The sequence below is a fragment of the Moschus berezovskii genome, chromosome 4, assembly GCF_049115385.1.
Source record: "Moschus berezovskii isolate FMDL1 chromosome 4, NW_MosBer_1.0, whole genome shotgun sequence".
In the NCBI taxonomy this organism is placed as follows: Eukaryota; Metazoa; Chordata; class Mammalia; order Artiodactyla; family Moschidae; genus Moschus; species Moschus berezovskii.
The window spans coordinates 8,921,461-8,946,303 of NC_142463.1; the positions used below are offsets into that span (position 1 = coordinate 8,921,461).

Below are 24,843 nucleotides of genomic sequence, written 5' to 3' on the forward strand. Positions count from 1 at the left end.
TCACAACCCCTCTCCATCACCCTGTCTTTAAACACCTTTTCCTGAAAGCCTTGGGGATTTGGGACTTTTTAAGCACTAGCTACCTGGGCTCCTTGCTTGGTGTCCTATAATAAACCACAACCTGGTGACAATGACATTACTACACATGGGCACCAGACCCAAGTTTGCTTTGGTAACACTGACTCCTCCCTTTCTGGCTGGGGTCCTTTGAGGTTCTGGGTGTACTTTGCCACAAATTTACAATGAATGATCGTCAATAGACAGTATTTATTTATTCACATACAGAGGAAAATATATCCAACTCTAAGTAGCAAAATGTGGATCCTTCTTACCATAGACTTTATTCTTAAAAGGAATAGGTCTACTGCTTTTATAGAAATGATAAGTGCCTATTATTTTTAAAAGATGAAAGCAAAAAATAAAAACCCAATGCAATCTAGAAATAATCATTCTTGACAGTTGACATACAAAAAGATGGAAGGATCAGTAGTTCAGATCATATTCAATGAAATAATTTCATACAAATGGGATCATATTGTACATGCTTTTAAAATTAAAATGCATAATTTTTTTTCCCCGCTAGTTAAGTGAAGAAAAAGAAACAGGGGTGAAACGATAGGAATTGTTGAATCTGAAATAACATGCTTTCAGCACAAGAGAGTCATCTTTGAAAGATTCTTCTAACGTAAAAAAGATAAAACAATGAAGCCTTCACTTAACACTTGGGGACATATTTAGGAAAGAAGTCTGCTTTCAGGCATCCACACAGGTTGGCCCCCACACGTGATGAGATTGTGCACAAAGGTGGCGGTGGGGTGGCCAGGCTCCTGCCCACCTTTGTCTTTTATTCCCTATCTGAAGCTCATCTGCATACCCAGAAGGGCTCAGGGAGGAAGTCAAGGTTTAGCTTTACCTCCATTTTCAAGTAGTAAGGGATATCTGTGGTGCCCCCTGGTTCACCTCTGTTCCTCCCATTGCTATAATAACTGGACACCCAGATGTCCCCTGAAGGGCATGGGTATTGGGTTCAACCAAATTAAATCAGATGTTTGTAACACCCACCATGAAAAGTCCTGTGCAAGGTGAAGCCCTTGTCTTTCCCACCATCCTAACCTTATAGGATTCAGGTTAACACAGAATAAATTGAAGGAAAAGAGAAGGCAAAGTCATCAAACTAAAACGAGAGACCAAATACGTTTCAAGGTCATCTTCTTTTCAGGTATACAAACACCAGCAAAGAGTCTCTCCATCATCCCATATTCTCTCCCCATCCCTGCCCCTGACTTTCTGTCTCTATCTCCCCCTTTTTCTCACAAGGGCAAAAAATTCATAAGTCAAATGATGAAACCACACACATTAGACGAAAACAAACTATTGTTTAATCTACTTACTAGGGAAGGTCTTTCTGAGTATGGTTGGAGAACTCCTTTGGCTTCTACCCCTCCATCATTCTTTTAGAGAGCTGTCACTGCAATGGATTCTGACAGGGACCCTACCCACTCACTGGCCACAGAACTGGGCAAGTGACCAATCATGGCAAATCCTTCATCTTTATGGAGTGGCTCAAGGCATAGGGAAGAAGGAGGAGGGCACCTAATCCCAGCAGAGTCATTCTGAGTCCTTCCATGGGATGTGACATACAGACTTCAAGTGTCTTCTATCTGGGAGTTCTAAATCATTAGATGGTAAGCTCAAGACCGTCATCAGCCCTTTGTATCATTACACAGACACTATCTGCTGTGGAGAAACTGATGTCTCATATAGAGGAAGACAAAGCTGAACAGTGAGAAGGGGGCCAGAGTCCTGATGATTCATCGTGGAGACCCTTCACACAGCCATGCAGAATGGCCCACTTCTACATGAACCAACATTCTTTATTCCTTCCTTTGCTTTTTCTTTTCTCTTCTTCTTTTTTTTTTTTTTTTTGTTCAAGTTAGTTTGATTTGGGTTCTATCTCTTGAAACTGATTGAGTACTGCTGGATATAGCGTGAAACCTCACATGCCTTAAAGGAAAATACTGATTGATTTAATTACATGAAAATTCAAAGCATGCACGTGGAGCAAAAAAAAAACTAAAAAAATATAAAAAGTGCAAATTTGGAAGACTACATATAATCTATATGACAGGAATTGGTTTAGTATTCATATTCTATAAAGAATACTAACAAATCAATATGAAAAAGAAACAGGGAAGGAAGGAAAGAGCAAAGGATATATACAGAAACAGAAAGATGCTCCACCTAAATAATGTGAAAAATAAGAAAACTCAATCCAAAAGACTCATTTTTCATCTATCAAGTTGGCAAATACCTAGAGTTGGCAAAGGTTGAGGAAACAGAGCCTATAGTTATCAAAATGATAATAAGAAAATACCACAAATTACACACATACATTTGACAAATTGGATGAAATGGACCAGTTCCTTGAAAAGCACAAACTACCACAACTTTTCAACATGAAATAAATCATTTGAATAGCCCAATGGCTATAAAGGAAATTGAATTAGTCATTTAAAAATTCCCCCAAAGGAATTACCCAGACCCAGAATGTTTCAATAGAGAATTCTACCAAATGCATAAAGAACTTACACCAACTCTATACAATGTCTTCCAAAAAAGAGAAAGAAGGGGCACGGCACTTCCAAACTCATATTCTGAGGCAAATGTTACCCTGATACCAAAACCAAAGGCAGTACAAACAAAGAAGGCTAAAGACTAATATCCCGCAGAATATAAACACAAAACGCCTTAACAAAATATTAGTAAAGAGAATTCAGCAACACACAAAATAATTATACGCCGTAACCAGGCAGAGTTTGATTCCCAGGACACAAGGCTGGTTCAATCTCTGAAAATCAATGCAATTCACTACATCAACAGGCCAAAAGTAAAAAATCACGTGATCATATCAAAGATGAAGAGAAAGCACTTGGCAAAATTCAACTCATCCATAGTTTAAAAAAAATCTTTTACAGACTCACAGAGTGCAGGCATGTGGTTGCCAAGGGTGAAGGTATAAATTCAGAGGCTGGGGTTAATGTATACACACTGCTATATGTAAAATAGATAATCAACAAGGAACCAGTGTATAGCACACAGAACTTACTCAATGCTCTGTAATAACCTATTGGGAAAGGATACGAAAAAGAATAGATACGTGAATGGTGGTGGTGGTTTAGTCACTGCGTGGTGTTGGACTTTTGAGATCACATGGACTGTAGTCTACTAGGCACCTCTGTCCATGGGATTTCATAGACAAGAATACTGGAGTGAGTTGCCATTTCCTTCTCCAGAGGCTCTTCTCAACCCAGTGACTGATCCCAGGTCTGCTGCATTGCAGACAGATTCTTTACCACTGAGCCATACGGGAAGCCCCCAGATAGGTAAGTATATATAACTAAACCACTTTCTGCACACCTGAGACTAACATAATGCTGAGGATCAATTACCCGGTTCTGTTCAGTTCAGTCGCTCAGTCATGCCCAACTCCTTGTGACCCCATGGACTGCAGCACGCCAGGCCTCCCTGTCCATCACCAACTCCCAGAGGTCACTCAAACTCATGTCCATTGAGTCAGTGATGCCATCCAGCCATCTCATTCCCTGTCGTCCTCTTCTCCTCCTACCTTAAATCATTCCCAGCATCATGGTCTTTTCCAATCAGTCAGTTCTTTGCATCAGGTGGCCAAAGTATTGGAGTTTCAGCTTCAACATCAGTTCTTCCAATGAATATTCAGGACTGATTTCCTTTAGGATGGACTGGTTGGATCTCCTTGCAGTCCAAGGGACTCCCAAGAGTCTTCTCCAACACCACAGTTCAAAACCATCAATTCTTCAGCACTCAGCTTTCTTTACAGTCCAACTCTCACACACGACCACTGGAAAAACCATAGTCTTGACTAGACCTTTGTTGGCAAAGTAATGTCTCTGCTTTTTAATATGCTGTCCAGGTTGGTCATAATTTTTCTTCCAAGGACCAAGTGTCTTTTGATTTCATGGCTGTAGTCACCATCTGCAGTGATTTAGGAGCCCCCCAAAATATAAAGTCTGTCACTGTTTGCCCATCTATTTGCCATGAAGTGATGGGACCAGATGCCATGATCTTTGTTTTCTGAATGTTGAACTTTAAGCCAACTTTTTCACTTTCCTCTTTCACTTTCATCAAGAGGCTTTTGAGTTCCTCTTCACTTTCTGCCATAAGGGTGGTGTCATCTGCGTATCTGAGGTTATTGATATTTCTCCCAGCAATCTTGATTCCAGCTTGTGCTTCATCCACCCCAGCATTTCTCATGATGTACTCTGCATGTAAGTTAAATAAACAGGGTGACAATATACAGCCTTGACGTACTCTTTTCCCGATTTGGAACCAGTCTGTTGTTCCATGTCCAGTTCTAACTGTTGCTTCCTGACCTGCATACAGATTTCTCAAGAGGCAGGTCAGGTGGTCTGGTATTCCCGTCTCTTTAAGAATTTTCCACAGTTTGCGGTGATCTACACAGTCAAAGGCTTTGGAATAGTCACTCCAATATAAAATTAAAAAAGAAAAGAAACTTTCATAAAACTAAAGATAGAAGGAAACTTTCTGACTTGATAAAGAGCATCTCCAAAAATCCTATAGCTAACATCACACTTAATGTTGAAAGACTGAACGTTTTTCTCCTAAGACTGAGAACCAGGCAAGGATCTAACAATCCAATTGGGAAACTGGCAAAAGACATGAAAGACATTTCACTAAGAGAGGATACGTGGATGGGAAATAAGCACATGAAAAATGTTCAACATCATTAGCCATTAGGGAAAGGGAAATTAAGACCACGATGAAATATTACTATACACCATTAGAACAGATAAAAATATGAACAGTGACAACACCAAAGGTTAACAATGATGCAGAGCAACTGGATCTTTCACACATTGCTGGCAGAATGGAAAATGGTGCTAATATTCTGGAAAACAGACAATTTCTGTTTTAAAAATACTACACATACACTAGTCATACAACTCAGCAATCACAACCCTGGGCATTTATCCCAGAGAAATGAAAACTGGTGTCCACATGAAAACCTGCATATGATTATTCAGAGCAGCTTTGCTTGTTTGTTTTTGTAATAGTTCCCAACAGAAAACAACCAAAATGTCCCGTAAAGTGAAAGTGAAGTCATTCAGTTGTGTCCAACTCTGCATCCCCATGGACGGTAGCCTGCCAGGCTCTTCCATCTATGGGATTTTCCAGGCAAGAATACTGGAGTGGGTTGCCATTTCCTTCTCCAGGGAATCTTCCCAACCCAGGGCCTGTACCCAGGTCTCCTGCACTGCAGGCAGACTTTACCATCTGAGCCACCAGGGAAGCCCCAAAATGCCCTATAACAGGTGAATAATTAAACCAACTTCTGTACATCCATGCCATAGAATACCTGTTGTTCAGTCACTTGCTGCTGCTGCTGCGTCACTTCAGTCGTGTCCGACTCTGCGTGACCCCATAGACGGCAGCAAACCAGGCTCCCCTGTCTCTGGGATTCTCCAGGCAAGAACACTGGAGTGGGTTGCCATTTCCTTCTCCAATGTGTGAAAGTGAAAAGGGAAAGTGAAGTCGCTCAGTCGTGTCCGACTCTTAGCGACCCCATGGACTGCAGCCTACCAGGCTCCTCCCTCCATGGGATTTTCCAGGCAAGAGTACTGGAGTGGGGTGCCAACTCTTTGTGACCCCAGGGACTGCAGCACACCAGGCTTCCCTGTCCCTCACTATCTCCTGGGGTCCGCCCAAGTTCATGTCCACTGAATCAGTGATGCTATCAAACCATGGAAAAACAAATTGATACCCATTGATAAAACAAATTTTACCCATTGATAAAAACAAATGGACTGTTGATACATATGACTGGGATGGATCTCTGAGGCATTATGTTTAGTGAAAAAAGAAAAGCTTATCTCAAAAGATGATGTAGCAGATGATTCCATTTATATCAACATGACATTTTGGAAATGACAACATTAAAGACACGGAAAGTGGATGAGTGGTTGCCAGGGGTTAGGGATGGGGAATGGGGTGGTTATAAAGGAGTAGCACGAGGGAGATCTTTGTGGCAACAAGCCTGCATCTTGATTTCGCTGGTGGTGACATGAATCCACACATGATAAAATGATACAAAGCACGCACACACATTTCACCAACATCTATTTCCCAGTTTTGATACTGCACTACCCACACTTCACATGTGCCCATTGAGAGCTGGGTGAAGGTCCATGGAACATCTCTGTATCATCTTCCCAACTTCCTGTGAATCTATAATTACCTCACAATTAGAAGCTTTTAAAAATTGGATATGTAGCCCACATCATATTTTTATTGGCCAGTCTACTTAGTTTGAACCTTGACCTGCTACTTGGTCATAGGTGGGGTCCTCCCTTCAGCTACCTCCTCTTCATTCCAACCCCTACGTTGTCCCTGCCCACCCCCGACCACCAGCAAACACACACACCTGCACCCCTGGCTGGGTCCTTGCTGGAAATGGGCTGGCCACCAGTAGCACAGCCCCCTGGCCCCCCAGGCGACCATTCTCTTGTTCATCAGCTTCCCACGGACTTGCCCATGCACCTTCTCCACCCCCAGATGTTCATAAATTATGTTGCCAGACTGCTTCTCCCAAAGGACCCTGCTATCAAAACACCAAAACATCCCCAAAGAGGTCAGACCTCTGTCTGGATCTGACCCTCAGGCCTCATCTCAGCTGGCCCTCTTTATCTCTACTTCCAAGTGGGCCCAGTTCACAGCACCGGCAACTTGCCTCCCACCGTGCGCACCGGAATTATGCCTCGGTGCTCTTCCCAGACACTCGACGACACTCAGCTTCACGGAGAAGTCTCACACCTCACCATGGCTTCTCCTCTGAAGTCGTCTCTGGAAATGGCATCCTCCCCACTGAGCAAAATGTGTTGATTTTATTCCCCTAGCTCGTTCCATGTTTTTGAGCTGCTGTTAAAGATTCCTAGACCCTAGTTTCTTAGTACTATATTGACACAAGCTGCGGAGAGCTAATGTACACTGTCAACAAACAATTACAGTTTTATCACTTGCAATATATGGAATTGCAGCTTTCCAGGCATTTTCTCTAATCACATATTTACCACTGCTCTGCTCTTTCCCAGGCTTGGGAGATAAATTCTAAGATGGAGAGTTCCTCAATGGCACTAAAGCTGGAGGGGGTGGGAACTCAAGTCTTCCCAGCTGGAGACTTGAATCATCATGCTTCTGCCCCACTGCCTGCTTTTCCCTCACCCCCTTTTTATCACTGAATCGATTTCAGACGAGCTGATGACCCCGTAAGTCAGGAGAAATTATCACGTTGCATGTTGGAATAAGCAAATAAAACTTTCAGACTTGCGCATCTTTTATCTGACAAGTCTAAATACTATATTGAAAGCAGTGAGGTATTGTTCAATAATGCAATCCAGACTTATTAGAGAAATGGGGTAAAATGATGGCAAGAAGGGCAACAGGCTCCTATTGTTATTGATTATCTTCTTGTTGACTACCGAATGTGCAGAGAACAGCTTTTGCAAACAGGTGGCATGGCCATCAGTTCAATTCAGTTCAGTCGCTCAGTCGTGTCTGACTCTTTGCGACCCCATGAATCACAGCACGCCAGGCCTCCCTGTCCATCACCAACTCCCGGAGTACACTCAAACTCATGTCCACAGAGTCGGTGATGCCATCCAGCCATCTCATTCTCTGTCGTCCCTGTCTCCTCCCACCCCCAATCCCTCCCAGCATCAGAGTCTTTTTCCAGTGAGTCAACTCGTCGCATGAGGTGGCCAAAGTATTGGAGTTTCAGCTTTAGCATCAGTCCTTCCAATGAACACCCAGGACTGATCTCCTTTAGAATGGACTGGTTGGATCTCCTTGCAGTCCAAGGGACTCTCAAGAGTCTTCTCCAGCACCACAGTTCAAAAGCATCAATTCTTCAGCAATCAGCTTTCTTCACAGTCCAACTCTCACATCCATACATGACCACGGGAAAAACCATAGCCCTGACTAGATGGACCTTGGTTGGCAAAGTAATGTCTCTGCTTTTTAATATGCTATCTAGGTTGGTCATAACTTTCCTTCCAAGGAGTAAGCGTCTTTTAATTTCATGGCTGCAATCAGCAACTGCAGTGATTTTGGAGCCCAAAAAATTAAAGTCTGACACTGTTTCCACTGTTTCCCCTCTATTTCCCATGAAGTGATGGGACCAGATGCCATGATCTTTGTTTTCTGAATGTTGAGCTTCAAGCCAACCTTTTCACTCTCCTCTTTCACTTTCATCAAAAGGCTTTTTAGTTCCTCTTCACTTTCTGCCATAAGGGTGGTGTCATCTGCATATCTGAGGTTATTGATATTTCTCCTGGTAATCTTGATTCCAGCTTGTGCTTCTTCCAACCCAGCATTCCTCATGATGTACTCTGCATATAAGTTAAATAAGCAGGGTGACAATATACAACCTTGACATACTCCTTTTCCTATTTGGAACCAGTCTGTTGTCCCATGTCCAGTTCTAACTGTTGCTTCCTGACCTGCATACAGGTTTCTCAAGAGGCAGGTCAGGTGCAGATGTAAACTAATACTCTTCTTTCACTTTATCGAGGTGTCTTGTCTTTCCCACTTCTTCATGAACCTTCTCTGGGATTTTTTCTCCCTGCTCAAAGGAACCCAGAGTCTTGGAGACTGGTGACACCGTGATCCCAGATTTCTCACTGTCCCAGTTCAGAATCCATCAATGGCTTCCAACTGTCCTTACGACTAATACTTCCATAAGGAGGTCCACAAAGCCTGTACCACCCAGTCCCCACCCACTCTGCCCTATATCCTGCCTGGTTCCAGTCTACTTTGGTCAAGGGAAGGGGCAGTTGTACACAGAGGGCAGGCAATAAAGGGTACATTTCCTGTTGAGAACTTGAAAACAACAATAAAGCAGGCTTGAAAAACCCATTTACTATCCCATGAGTCTGCACTCCTGTGTCAGTGATAAAATCCTTTCCCACACCCCTCTGCCTGATACACTGCTGGCTTCAATCCCATCATATTGGCCAACCCATCATCTTTAGGGCCTTTGCACATGTTATTTCCTTTTTAGAACACTTTCTCACATCCCCTCCACCTATATGTCTGATTAACCCCTTCTCATTATTCGAATCTCATCACAAATGTCAACATTATTTTCAGAAAGGTATGCCCTTTATCTCCCAGACTAGTCTATCTATTTTGCATTCTCGCAGGTCCCATGGAGGTCACTGCTGCTCTTCATATATCTCCAGCTTTCCTTCCAGACACTATTGGAATGGCCCTCCCCACCATTGCTGAGCTCATGATTGGCCATGGCACTGGCGCTGCCAAAGATGCGTGGGTAGCAGCGAAGTGTGCTGTCTCATGGAAGAAGTCTCGAGGAGCCTGGGCTCCTTTGGCCAAGTTTCCCTTCCTCTTTCCCCTGCTGCCGTGAACTTGGGTCCCAGTCAGCCAGGGTCTCTGAGTGACTCCCCAAGCAGGGAGCCCCTGCAAATTTTTTTTTGCATGCATTGAGTTGGCCAAAGAGTGCATTCCAATTTGGCCCTAAGAGCTTGTGAGAGGAATGAACTTTTTGGCCAACCCAATAGAAGAGCAAGAAAGAAACTTTAAGTGAGTTAAGCCTTTGAGATTTCAGGGTGGTTTGTTACCCTCAATGTTTCAAAATGTAGCTTTTTATTACTCTTCAGATATGGTGAGGGCAACCAATGAGGAGGCAACTGTCATTGAAAAGTTAGTTTGTTACAGCTCCAAAGTTGGGGGAGGAAGCACGCCTGGCAACACAGGGCCATGCCAGGAAGTGCCAGGGTGGGTGGGGATGTAGAAGGGACAGGAGCAAATGGCGAGCAAGGGCTTTAACTGAGGTTTTCGTTGGGAAAGGAATGGGTGAGGCAGGGTGAGCAGGTGGCTGCCCTTAGTTGTCTGACACGTGACTCTGGGGTGATTAATACCAGGGACAGTGACTTAACAGGTGAGAGCTTAGCAGAGCACATGGGTGGGCTCTGGATTGGAGGATTTGCATATAAAAGACTCACTCCCAGAAGAATAGTTCTTTATATCTTAGAATTAGCAAACCCCAAGAGGGGCCACCTCTCTTGGGTCAGCAAAGCCCCAAGATGTCAAAGCATCAAAAATATAGAAAATATTTGTATTATTTGTGTGATTAATACACATAGTCATACATGGTCCATCCTGACTATTACCTTTTTAATTTCTTTACTAGCATTCATCACAGTTCCAGGATTTCCCAGGTGGCGTAGTTGGTAAAGAATACACCTGCCATTGCAGGAGATGCAAGAGACATGGATTCGATCCGTGGGTCAGGAATATCCCCTAGATTAGGAAATGGCAACCCATTCTGGTATTCTTGCCTGGAAAATTCCATGGTGAGAGGAGCCTGGTGGGCTACAGTCCATGGGGTCGCAAAGAGTCAGACACAATTGAGCACACGCACAGCACCCAGCACAGTGCTGTTATTAAAAAGCAGTTTCTAAGTAGATGTTTATCAAGGTTCAGTTCAGTTCAGTTTAGTCGCTCAGTCATGTCCGACTCTTTGCAACCCCATGAATCACAGCAAGCCAGGCCTCCCTGTCCATCACCAACTCCCGGAGTACACTCAAACTCATGTCCACAGAGTCGGTGATGCCATCCAGCCATCTCATTCTCTGTCGTCCCCTTCTCCTCCCGCCCCCAATCCTTCCCAGCATCAGAGTCTTTTCCAGTGAGTCAGCTCGTCGCATGAGGTGGCCAAAGTATTGGAGTTTCAGTTTAGCATCAGTCCTTCCAGTGAACACCCTGGATTGATCTCCTTTAAAATGGACTGGTTGGATCTCCTTGCAGTCCAAGGGACTCTCAAGAGTTTTCTTCAGCACCACAGTTCAAAAGCATCAATTCTTCGGCGCTCAGCTTTCTTCACAGTCCAACTCTCACATCCATACGTGACCACTGGAAAAACCATAGCCTTGACTAGACGGAACTTGGTTGGCAAGGTAATGTCTCTGCTTTTTAATATACTATCTAGGTTGGTCATAACTTTCCTTCCAAGGATCAAGCGTCTTTTAATTTCATGGCTGCAATCAGCATCCGCAGTGATTTCGGAACCAAAAAAAATAAAGTCTGACACTGTTTCCACTGTTTCCCCATCTATTTCCCATGAAGTGATGGGACCAGATGCCATGATCTTTGTTTTCTGAATGTTGAGCTTCAAGCCAACCTTTTCACTCTCCTCTTAGCTTAGACCAACACTCTTAGCTAACTGACTATCAACTACTTAGGCTAGAGTCTCTGGGCTCTGAAATGCAAAGTTGGAATAAGACCATGAAGGAACCCTGTCAGGTGAGGAACAGTTGAACGGAAGCAGGCATGAAAAGTGAAAGAGAACTGGTTAGAATGAGAATAGTCATCAAATCCTGGAAAGGCCATGCCCGACACATCACGTCCTCATGAAATGATGAGCCAGAACCAGAACCACCAGGACAGAGGCTCGGGGGGGGGGGCGACTTGGGTCCAAAAGAACGTGGGCAATCACATATGCTTGGGGAGGGAATGTGCTGCCTCTTAAGGTCAATCCAATTTTAATTTCTCAGTTACTTACTGAGTGCCAATGGGTTTCAGATGCTGAACATCAGAGGTGGGTCAGCCGTAGGCCAAGCTCCCCAGGACATGGCTTTGCTTCTACTGGTCAGAGGACCCATGGGAAAGATCAGGATGAAATTCTTATCTTCACAAACTCCAGTCTAAAGCCTTGGAATCCATTATTACAGAGAAGTGACTCTACTACTGGAGTATGTGTAAATCCTGATCCCCAATGTCTACAGAAACAGGTCAATCCTAAAGGAAATCAACTCTGAATACTCATTAGAAAGACTGATGCTGAAGCTGAAGCTCCAATATTTCGGCCGCCTGATGCAAAGAGCTGAGTCACTGTAAAAGACCCTGATGCTGGGAAAGATTGAGGACAGGAAGAGAAGGGGACGATAGAGGATGAGATGGTGGGAAGGCATCATCAACTCAATGGACATGAGTCTGAGTAAACTCTGGGAGATGGTGAAGGACAGGGAAGCCTGGTGTGCTGCAGACCCTGGGGTCACAAAGAACTGGGAAGTGACTTAGCGGCTGAATGACAAGAGAAACAGCAGGATGGGAGAGATGGAAGAGTAAGGATTTGTGCAAATGTATTCCAAGCACACGGTGGCCTTCTGAGGATAGGGGACAATACAAGGAGCTGCCCCGATGTATATTGCTGTGGCTGGACCTCTAAACCTCGAGTGAAACCAGAGATCTGGCCAGCTCCAAGGGCATGATGACTGAGAATGGCAGAGACAGACCATCCCTTGGGTGATGGAGCGCAAGGCTTTGCCTTTGTAGTATTTGGTCTGCATCCACACTGGCCTTTACACTTCCCTTGAATGTGCCCCAGGGCCTTTGCATGTACTGCCCCTAGGGCTATGAGCACTGCTCTCCCCCTGAGCTACTCAGGTGGCCACCACCTAACCTATCCATCTCCCCCTAACTTCTGGGGTCTCTGTTTGTAAGTTATTTTCTCTAGGAAAGAGTTTTGGAACCTCTGATAAATGTTCTCCAAGAACAGAGTACTTATTTATAATACGCATTCCAATCATAATGAATTGATTTTCTTATTGAATTACTTAAGATATGTCTGTATTTCTTTTTTGATAGGAAATCCCTTCCTAACTTCTCTGCATTACTAGCACAAATAAGGCGAACTATGCCCCTCCCAAATTCATATGTTGAAACCTAACTACCGGCAGGTAACATGATGGTATTAGTTTGTGGGGACTTTGGGGGGTAATTAGGAATCTAACAGGTTGGGAGGGTGGACTCCTCTTGAATGGAATTAGTGCCCTTACGGGAGTCATGAGAAAGCTTGCTTCCTCTCTCTGCTCTCCATCCACCACGTGAGGACACGAAGAGAAAGTGGCAGTCTGGAACCCAGAAGAGCGTTCCTCATTGGTGGATCTGCAACACCAGATCTTTGTTGTGCCGGCAGCACCCAAGCATGGGAAATAAATCTCTGTTGTTTACAAGCCACCCAGTCTAACGAGTTTTTGTTCTGGCAACCTGAGGTGATTAAGACAAATATGTAAAGAATGAAGGAATGAATAACCATCAGAGAGTAGACAGAAAAGGCTTGACTATTGTCCTGTGAGAACCTCAGATATGCAGATGACACCACCCTTATGGCAGAAAGTGAAGAGGAACTCAAGAGCCTCTTGATGAAAGTGAAAGAGGAGAGTGAAAAGGTTGGCTTGAAGCTCAACATTCAGAAAACAAAAATCATGGCATCTGGTCCCATCACTTCTTGGGAAATAGATGGAAAAACAGTGGAAACAGTGTCAGACTTTATTTTTTGGGGCTCCAAAATCATTGCAGATGCTGATTGCAGCCAGGAAATTAAAAGACGCTTACTCCTTGGAAGGAAAGTTATGACCAGCCTAGATAGCATATTAAAAAGCAGAGATATTACTTTGCCAACCAAGGTCCATCTAGTCAAGGCTATGGTTTTTCCCATGGTCATGTATGGATGTGAGAGTTGGACTGTGAAGAAAGCTGATCTCCGAAGAATTGATGCTTTTGAACTGTGGTGCTAGAGAAAACTCTTGAGAGTCCCTTGGACTGCAAGGAGATCCAACCAGTCCATTCTAGAGGAGATCAGTCCTGGGTGTTCATTGGAAGGACTGATGCTAAAGCTGAAACTCCAATACTTTGGCCACCTCATGAGATGAGTTGACTCACTGGAAAAGAGTCTGATGCTGGGAGGGACTGGGGGTGGGAGGAGACAGGGATGACAGAGAATGAGATGGCTGGGTGGCATCACTGACTCGATGGACATGAGTTTGAGTGAACTCCGGGAGTTGGTGATGGACAGGGAGGCCTGGCGTGCTGTCATTCATGGGGTCGCAAAGAGTCGGACACGACTGAGCGACTGAACTGAACTGAACTGATTGTCCTGTGAAAGGCCAATCTACAAGGTTGGCCCTTGGCTGGGGTCTGGGAACATGGATTTCAGGAGGGTCCCCATCTTTCCCAGAACTGATAAAGAGTCCTAAACTATCTGTACAAACACAGTGGTTTCTACTGAACACCTGTTTTCCCTCTGAATCTGGAACTTCGACATATGCCAGGCAGAGGGTGCCGATGCAATCTGCCCCCAGTAAAAACTCTGCATGCTGAGTCTCCAATTGAGCTTCAGCCTGTGTGTTTCCACTGGGAGAGGACTCTCAGAAGATGGTGCCTGGTTTCTGCCCCAACCTTCATCCCGTGAACAGTTTTCCTTCGCAGCTGGGCTCTGTATCCTCTACAGTGAATCAGTCAGGAGTGTGACCATGTGCCGAGTCCTCTGAGCCATCCTAGCCAAGCCCTGAACCTAAGCGAAACGAAGTGGTCTTGGGGACGCCCAACACAGGGAGTGATGAGTGAACACAACCTAATTCTCCTGCAAAGGACAAGTACTAGATTATTCTCCAAAGGACATTCCAGGTGTTCAGTGGTTAAACAGACATGGGAAATGCAGGGGTAAACAAAGTGAAGCAAGAATTTTTCAGAAAATAGAAAAAAAAAAAGTGTTTATGGGGGCTTTTAATAAGGTAGTGGACATGAGTTTGAGTGAACTCCGGGAGTTGGTGATGGACAGGGAGGCCTGGCGTGCTGTGATTCATGGGGTCGCAGAGAGTCGGACACGACTGAGCGACTGAACTGAACTGAACTGAACTGAATAAGGTAGTAGCAAACTTCCAAGGCAGGAACAGATGATGTAACAGTTGCCCAATACATTCGATCATAAAGCTTTTCATTCTTTTTTCTTAAAGAATTAATTTGAATTCTTTTTAAAATTAATTGAGCTACATCGGGTCTTAGTGGCAGCATGCAGGATCATATCTGCATCGTGTGGGATCTTTCTGATGCCACGGATGGACTCTAGTTGTGCCACATGGGCTCAGTAATTGTGCGGGCGATCCATGCACATCTCTTCCTGGCAATCTTAAAGAGCCCAACTAATATAGAATTATCGGGGAATAAACAGTAAAGTAGCAAATTGGGCCTTTATTAAGCGGCTCTCATTTAAGGCACTTAGCACATCAAAAAAAAAGACATGGCAATTGACCTTGGGAATAGAAGAGTAAATGTAAGCAACATCTGTCACTCTGACAGGCGTGGCAAACAGTGTTTTGGTTTGCCAGCAGCCCTACTCCAGACAGCGGCCACTAGTTAGATACACAAACCATTAAGCTAAAAACAGAACTATCATTACAGGCGTCATCTAGTAATTTTCAGGTAATTGATGGACATTAGTCATAATCACACTTAATACACAGACACACACAGACACCCCTACTGAAACATGTTCTCACTGATACCTTCTATTTGCATTTCATCAAGAGCTCCTAAAGCTAGGAAACTTGGAAAAATTGGGCCTTCTCTGCTTTTAAGTATATGTGTGTGCTCAGTCACTTCAGTCGTGTCCAACTCTTTGTGGACCTTGTGGACTGTAACCCTCCAGGTTCCTCTGTCCATGGGATTCTCCAGGCAAGAATACTAAAGTAGGCTGCTGTGCCCTCCTCCAGGGGATCTTCCCCACCCAGGGATCAAACCTGTGTCTTTTATGTCTCCTGCATTGGCTGGCAGGTTCTGTACCACCTGTGCCACCTGGGAAGCCCATATACATGTATATGTATACGTATATATGTATATACAAACACACATTTTTTTCTCAGAGTATCCTGTAGGTTGGGATTCCATGAAGCCTTCTGGGATATGAAATGCCCAGAGCAGCAGGTCATAGAGATCATGTTGCTGCTACACTGGATATAAGAGCACTGACTCCCCTGGTCTCAGAAGCCCTGACACCCACAGTAACCAAAATTCTGTAGAGATGGTTCTTGTGCTGCCAAGATCTGGGGATCTCTGTAATAAACTCCCATTTCTGGGAGTGACCCAGCAGGAGTCAGATAGCTGTTGAAAAAGCCTAGCTTAAGTCCAAAGGCTCTTCTCTCAAGTGTTTCCGTCTCTCCAGAGAACATCCACTGGCTGTACAAACCTCTGTTTTCAGCTGCCCATGTCCATTTATTTTTGGAGGCCAGAATATCTGTCTTAAGTTCATGGCTGGCTGGGAACAATGCTAGGCTTCTACATCTTTATATATACTTTCTAGGAGGCATGCAGGCTGTAGAAGCAAGGTCTGGAGTCTTAACAGGCCCTCCCGCTGAGGCCTAAAATTAGGCAAGCAGCATGCTGTATTGGAAATGCAAATCCTCTCAATACAAATACTCGGTCAGCACCCAAGTTCTGCAGCAGGGAATTCTGGGTATTCTCTTCCAGCTCTCTCCCAACAGTTCCCCAGCACAATCCATGAAATACTATCTGGTGTTATATTAATAGGTTTGCCTCCTCCTAAGTCGCTTCAGTCGTGTCCAACTCTGTGTGACCCCACAGACAGCAGCCCACCAGGCTCCCCCGTCCCTGGGATTCTCTAGGCAGGAACACTGGAGTGGGTTGCCATTTCCTTCTCCAATGCATGCATGTGAAAAGTGAAAGTGAAGTCGCTCAGTCCTGTCCAACTCTTCATGACCCCATAGACTGCAGCCCACCAGGCTCCTCCACCCATGGGATTTTCCAGGCAAGAGTACTGGAGTGGGGTGCCATCGCCTTCTCTGAGGTTTGCCTGAGATATGTGCAAATAATTCTGGGAAATGCTACACTTAAAGCAGCACCATAGTGTGCCAAGTTACCCTGGGGAGATGCAGGGAATTTACAAGCAGACTGAGGGATATTTTAAATTTTCCAGGGACACTGTGATACTCAGTATCTGTTGGACACACAAAGGATTAGCTCAAAGTAGTTACAGTTTCAACATGAAGCTACATTCCATTAAATGATATAATTTCTTGCAGCCGGGTGTTTGATGGTTGCTGTGATAGAAAGTAGGTGCCGTGTGACAAACGGTGTGGAAGAGGGTGAGTTAGTGTCCAATCTTTTTTTTCTTTAATGTATTTGGCTGCACCAGGTCTTAGTTGTAGCACGTGGGATCTAATTCCCTGACCAGGGATCGAACCTGGGTCCCCCGCAGTGGGAGCATAGAGCCTTAACCACTGGACCACCAGAGAAGTCCTGATAGTGTCCAATTGAGGAGCTGTGTAGAGCCCAACAAGTACACACATTCCATTAATTACTTGCAGTTTTTTAAGGATGAAATAAAAGTATAATTTTTTTCTTTCAATTTATATTGACTATTGTTCAAAGAGCTACAAAGTTGTTAGGGTGTAAGGACATGACTGAGCGATTGAACTGAACTGAACTGAAGTACTTATTCAGCTAGTCAGACCTTGCTACTTAACAGATGGGGCTGATAGGTATTTCTTCTACCCATGGAGGACAATGGAAAAATTACTGAAGCATTTAATGGCTCCTCAAACTAAGAAGTGTTGGGATTCTGAGCATTACTGTATTAAAGGCTCTGAGAAGTCCTGCAGCAAGAAAAATAGAGTTGGAGCCCCACACTTCTCAGTCGAGCACACCCGTGAATAGCCTTCTTTACAACATTCGCTTAGGAAATCTAGGTGGATATTACCTGAGATTATGATTGTATAAGTTCAGAAGAGAGACCAGAGTTTGACTTATTCCCACCATTAACACTGAAAAAGTATCTCTCCTCAATCATTCATTTAACAAACATTCACCGTGTGCCCTATTATATATCATGTACGACGCTTGGTTCTGAGGATAGACATTTATAAGAGCCGTACCTGGCCCTCAAGCATTCACATTAATTTATCTGGAAATTCAGCCACCCTCATCACCTTCATTGCAGCCATCCGTCTCGCATAGGGATGGGCACTCATGCCTCTGCCCCATTTAGCAAGAACCTCCTAACTGGTCTCCTCATTTCCCCTTGTCCTCCTACAGATCAATCTCAACAGAGCAGCCAGCGTGATTAAACCCAGCCGTGTCCCTCCTCTGCTTAGGATTCTCAAAGAGTCCCAGCTGCACAACATCCTAAAAGCCCTGGGCGGTCCTCTGCCACCACCACCCACTCCCACCCCAGTGCTTCTCTCTTTATCTCCAACTCGTCTCCCTCTGCTTAGGCCTAACGGGTCCTTACTGTTTCTCGAACACACTTGGCAAAGTTTCTGCCTCAGGGCCTTTGCACATCTTGCTCCTGTAACTTTCCCCAGCTATCCCATCTCCTCCCGCAACATGTGCAACTTTTTCAGTTTTTTGTTCACTTTTACACTGAGGTTTACAATGAACACGCCTTTTAAAACTGCAACCCTCCCCACCACCACTTCCTGGTTTCTGATCCCTGTCCTGCATTTTCTCTCCACAACACGAATTACCATCTGACATATATTTGATGAATCCTTGTTTATTAAGTCCATCTTGCCACAACAGCATGTGAATTCCACGATGGCAGGGATTTTTATTCATTGGATTCCCTGGACTATACCCAGCATTAGAGAACAGCGCCATGTACTCAATAGGAGTTAATAACTAAGTTTATTATTGCCAAAGACACAATGATAATGCAACACAGTAAGTGCAGCAATAGAGACGTGCCAGGGGATTTTGACACCACCGGCCTGAGCTGATGGAAAAGATAAATTATCAGCCAATCATCCAAAGGACATGGACGGTAGTGAGAGGACAGGAAGGTCATTGGAAGCAAAGAGGATGGCATGAGCGGAGGAAAAGATAACATCCAACTTCAGGCGTAATTTATGAAATTGTTCTCCAACCAGTGCCAGAACAAACAGAGACAACCAGCTGTTCCTCCTTCACATCTTTGCCATGACTGCTTAATTACCAGTCTCCCTGAGGGAGGGGGTTTTTCTGGAGGCTGCTCAGGCGCAGACTTTATTTTCTTCTATGGGATGCTGGAAAACTCTGACCCAGCCTGATCCTCCACGGCAGAGGTTGAAACATCCAACTTCAGGAGGTGGGTCAGAAGGGCGTGGTGGGATGCATATGGGGAAGGGGGTTTTGAGGAAGAGGGGCCATCGTGTTCCAGAAGACTGCTGCCTCTGTAGCCACCTCCCCCAAATCAGGCCAGGGACATCCCCTCTTTGGGAAGGGGAGCCATTCTCTTTCCATCAAGGCTGCCCTCCAAGTTTGAACACCCTCAAGGGGCTCCATGGAGCAACTGGGATCTACCTAGGGCCTGAGATAGCACCATCTGAGAATAGGCATTATCCGGAAGAGCTATGCATTTCCTGTTCCTTGCACATCAGGGAGATGCCAACAATGGCTATTCAAATACAAGTGTCTCTCCCTGGAGATTCTCCATCCTGGGGACTTGTGCCTGCCTAGCCTCTGGTGGATGCTGAGGCCACCTTGGGAAGAAAGCAGGCAGAGTCTTTGTGAGCTCTGGGTGTGTTGAAATGCTGAAAATTTCACAAGAGGGCGGGGAGGCTGCACTGAGAGTACGGAGTGGCCCACCTGACCTGCTCCTGCACCACTGTGCTCTTCCTGTTGGCCAGCAGAGCCGGCTCTGTGCCTGGCACCTGGTCTGCAGGGTCGGGATCTCCATATTAGAGACAGAACTTCCACGGTGCTGCACCTGGGCCAGGAATGACAACTATCATCATCACCAGTTGCTGCACACCCACCTCCAGCAGGTGACAGATAAGAAGCCGAGGAGCTCAGACCCTATGCATCCCTGCAACTGACCTGGGCACTAAGGCCCCTTGGACACGGTGGAAGGCAGGGCCAGGCCCAGGCCACATAGTCACATCTGCTGTTTTCCCATGATCCAGGTAACCAGGTGCACAGAAGCCTCCAGAACCATGGCCTTTGAGAGGCAGTGCACAGACTCCCTTCCGAGCAACAGGAGTGACAGGGCCTCTGCTCAGGCTGGGTCCCCAGGCCAGGCTGGACTGTGGAAACAAGGGAAGCAGGGCCCACAGCCGTGCGACATGAAGCACAGCACTGGAGACCAAGTCATAGGTGATGGACGATGGTGGCAGTGAACAGCGGGGGTCAACCTAAATTACCACATCCACACACGAGAGAGACTGTAGTTGACAGTAGAACGCCCTTCCCTGTGTCCTCACCTGGGGAGACCAGAGAGGCAGTAGCCACAGGGGCAGTGAGCTTGGTCACCTGGGATTTTTTTTGCAGGGGGTTTGGGGTTCTGCCAGTGTCTGTATGATTCTCTAACTCTATCTGGTTTCCAGGGCCACCCTGGGGCACAACTCCTAGGGGTGCCATTCATATGACACTCCACAACCCTGGATTCAGAACTGCTTCCTTAACCCTGAATTCTGTCTCCTAATCTAGAGCATTCAGTTCAGTTCAGTTCAGTTCAGTCGCTCAGTCGTGTCCGACTCTTAGCGATCCCATGAACCACAACACGAAAGGCCTCCCTGTCCATCACCAACTCCTGGAGTTCACTCAAACTCATGTCCATCGAGTCAGTGATGCCATCCAGCCACCTCATTCTCTGTCGTCCCCATCTCCTCCTACCCCCAATCGCTCCCAGCATCAGAGTCTTTTCCAGTGAGTCAACTCGTCGCATGAGGTGGCCAAAGTATTGGAGTTTCAGCTTTAGCATCAGTCCTTCCAATGAACACCCAGGGTTGATCTCCTCTAGAATGGACTGGTTGGATCTCCTTGCAGTCCAAGGGACTCTCAAGAACCTTCTCCAGCACCACAGTTCAAAAGCATCAATTCTTCGGCGATCAGCTTTCTTCACAATCCAACTCTCACATCCATACATGACCACGGGAAAAACCATAGCCTTGACTAGACGGACCTTGGTTGGCAAAGTAATGTCTCTGCTTTTTAATATACTAGCTAGGTTGGTCATAACTTTCCTTCCAAGGAGCATTAGACTTGGTCAATTGGCAGCTTGAACTTGGAACTAGGTTTTACCCCCCTGGATGCCATCTTTTTGGTCACCTTTGGTGCCACACTTTGCAAAGTGGAGATTGATCCAGAGAAATCGCTTAGTCCCCAAGATCCTGCCCAAGGCTATGGAGAGTGAGATGATACACAGGAGGACGTGGGAACCTGGAGACTGCGGCAGGATGTGAGGGACTGGCGTGTGAAAGTGATGGAGGCACCACGTCCACAGGGAGGCACCACGTCCACAGGGAGGCACCACGTCCACAGGGAGGCCCCCGTTGGCCTCACCTCCCAGGCGATCATAGCTTGTCACCATCCTTTATCCGGCACTCAATCTGTTTTCTCAGACGTCTCAATGGCTTCTTGATATGTATTTATTTGTTGACTGCCTATCCTTCTCTGCTTGAAGGTAAGTGAGAGTAGGACTTTGTCCACCTTGGTTAACTGTATGTGTTCAGGGCCCAGCATGGTGCCTGGCACACATACGAAATGGAACAAACAGGTGAGGAGCTGGTGGTGTCAGAGAAGCTAGAAAAAGTAAGTGACTCAGAACAATGAGGTGAATGGCAGCAAACACTTTTGACGGGTTGGTGAGGGAGGGTCAGAGGGCTGAAGGACACGGCAAATAGTGCCGTGGTGGCTTTTCCCAGAGCAGATGGTGGAGTGGTCAGACTGGAACTGGGCTACAGTGGGGAAGCCATTACTAAGCAAGGAGTGGAGACACTGAGCCTAGATGGCTCTCAAGAAAAGGGATTGCAAGGAAGAAAGCTATTTTTAAACAAGAACTTTTTATTTTTTACCCCCTAATCAGAAGATGCTCATTTCTTCCTTCCTCTCCTGCCCATCCCTTCCTGTGGCTCCTCTCAGGACACATACCATTAATCACCTCTCATTACTTTATTCTTTAATAGAATAAGCAAGTTCATGGGCCTTTGTTTCAGTCTAATAGTCTTTCTCTTGGCAGGATAATAATTGATACCTTAAGTGACCTCATTAATCAGCAGGGACAATTAGAACAATGTAAGGGGAAGACAAGTTGCCATGTTGCCTGCCTAGGAAGGATGGAAAGGTGCCCACTATCTCTAGGTCAGAATGGGACACCTCCACGGGTGACTAACTCCTCATTACTCTACCTTCCTGGGTCCCTCTGAGCAAAGCAGAAACAAGAAATCACCAAGGGAGGTACACAGAGGCTCACAATTGGTTCCTTTCATTGCTGGGCTCTGCCATCCTTGAAATCCTCTTCCTGTCTTTCTTCCTTAGGGAAAACAGGTCTGCTATGCTTTAGAGATTTCCAAAAAGATCAATGAAAAATAAATCTTTCATAGATTAACTTCTAAAAACGTGGCAAGAAAGCATGCCACTTCAAGGCAACCTCTGATGAACTTTTTGATCCAGTGGTATTCTCTCTCCAAGAGCATCCTCATTACCTTCATTCCCATCTCAAAAGAGTTACCAGTTGGGAAAATCAGGAAAATGTGGCAGGTATGGGGTACCCAGGTTTCAATGAGGTATAAACGCACAAGAACAGGAAAGGTGGGCTAGAAAGAACCACAATATCTGCTCAACAACCGTGCTCAGATGTCAGTTGGGAATAGGGCTTTACCTTAGAGCCCAAGCCTCCGTCCTGTAATGTCCACCATGACTTTTAAATACAGATATTATTTTAGAATAATCTGAGGTTTATAGAAAAGTTGCAGAGATAGTACAGAGAGTTCTTGTGTACCTTTCATCCAATATCTTCTAACACTGACATTGTCCACATCCATGGAATTGGCCAAAATGAAGAGCTGAACGATGGCGTTTCACTGCAAATTTCACCAGTGTTTCCACTTCTTCCATTCCAAGATCCAATCCATGAAACTACACTGCATTTAGCACCATCATTTTCAAACACTGTTTATTATTTGGCTGTGTTGGGTCTTAGTTGTGGCAAGAACAGTCTTCACCGCATCATGCAGGACCTTTCCTTGCAGTGCACAGGCTCTCCAGCTGTGGCATCTGGACTCTAGAGCCCATGGGTTCAGTGGTTGTGGCGCAGGGCTTAGCTGCCCTGCAGCATGTAGGGTTTTAGTTCCCCAACACAGGGGTTGAACCTGAGTAACCTGCATTGCAAGGCGGAATCTTAACCACTGGGCCACCAGAGAAGTGCTTAGTACCATCATTTTTAATGTCCTGGATGGGAACATAGATGGTACCCTGGTCAATTTATGACTGGTATGACAGAGACCCAAATCTGAAAGGTCCCCTCAGGCTTAATTTAGAGGACTTGAAGATAGGTAAATTTTTGTCCTTGGGTCCAGACCCAAACTGTAAAAGTAGTTGCCAGACATTCCTTGAGCTCAAGGCTGACTCTGATTGTGTGTCCTGGTGCCAGAAAAGCTTATGAGACTTTGGGAAACTTCTGCAGGGCTAGAGTGTCCGTGGGACGAGAGTAAAGATTCTGGTCTATCCAGGTGGGTTGTTTACTTCCTAACTCCTTTTATGTTTCTAAATCCTTTTTATTTTTTTTCCCCATCAGAATGGATAGCTTTAATATACCTCTCTCAGTAGTTCATAGGTCAAGCAGACAAAAAAAAATCTGTAAGGACAAAGGAATTAACAAGCTTGACTGGACATATATAATCCTGAAAATTAATGAATAACAAAAGGGATATTTTACGTTAACATAAGATATATGTAAGAGAGAGACATTATCTCTAACTTCCAGCACTGTCTGCTATACAAAATCTTTTAAAAGATTATCCTTTAAATGATCATCCATTCCTTGCTTACAAGATGTGAAGAAATCCAAAAGACTCCTAGAGAATTCTCTCCCAACAGTGATCCTACTGAAAGATGGCAGTTTCAGGTTGCTTTAAAGTCATAGCATCAAATGTAATATACATTACCTGCCACAATCTTTCCGAGCATCAGGGTCTTTTCCAATGAGTCAGCTCTTTGCATCAGGTGGCCAAAGTATTGGAGCTTCAGCTTCAGCATCAAGCCTTACAATGATATTCAGAATTGAGTTCCTTTAGGATTGACTGATTTGGTCTCCTTGTTGTCCAAGGGACTCTCAAGAGTGTTTTCCAGCACCACAATTCAAAAGCATCAATTCCTTGGCACTCAGCCTTCTTTATGGTCTGACTCTCACATCTGTACATGACTTCTGTAAAAAACCATAGTCCAAAGACTAGACAGACCTTTGTTGGTAAAGTGATGTCTCTGCTTTTTAATACGCTGTCTAGGTTAGTCACAGTTTTTCTTCCAAAGAACGAGCATCTTTTAATTTCATGGCTGCAGTCACCATCTGCAGTGATTTTGGAGCCCAGGAAAATAAATCTGCCACTGTTTTCACTTTTCCCCATCTATTTTCCATGAAATGATGGGACAGGATGCCATGATCTTAGCTTTTTGCATGTTGAGATTTAAGCCAGCTTTTTTACTCTCCTCTTTTACCCTTATCAAGAGGCATTTTAGTTCCTCTTCACTTTCTACCATTAGAGTTGTATCTAATGGAATCTGAGATTTTAGAACTGTATGCAAAATATTCTCTTATGCCCTAGACCACTGAACATCCAAAATATTTATTTAGATGCAGATTCCTGAGTCTTCACGGGAATTAGCTCCTGTGTTGCTCCAAATAAGGGACTTTTCGGAAATTTTTCTCCCAAACTGGGTGTGACTTTCAGTCCTCAAATCTGGTTCCGTACTTTGATGCTGTGTGACGTGTCTCTTCGCTGCAGTCACATGCATAACATGAGAACTAAAACCTGTGTCTGAACTGTGGCTCTCTAAGCAGGAAAACTAAATTCCAACCTCAAGACCCCTAGTTAAAAGGGTAAATTTACTAACAATATCTGTTAAAAATGAAACTTTACAAATTTCTAATCCAGTTCCTGGGTGATGCTTCAAGTTCTACAATGAAAATCTTCTAATCTTCCAATTTATAGTAGAAACATT

General features: G+C 44.9%; 1 protein-coding gene across 1 annotated transcript in view; it reads right to left on the reverse strand.

Moving 5' to 3' along the window:
• The window catches only part of CSMD2 (CUB and Sushi multiple domains 2), a 695,284-nt gene that overhangs the window by 560,134 nt on the left and 110,307 nt on the right, over nt 1-24,843 (reverse strand). The gene's annotated exons all lie outside the window — the stretch shown is intronic.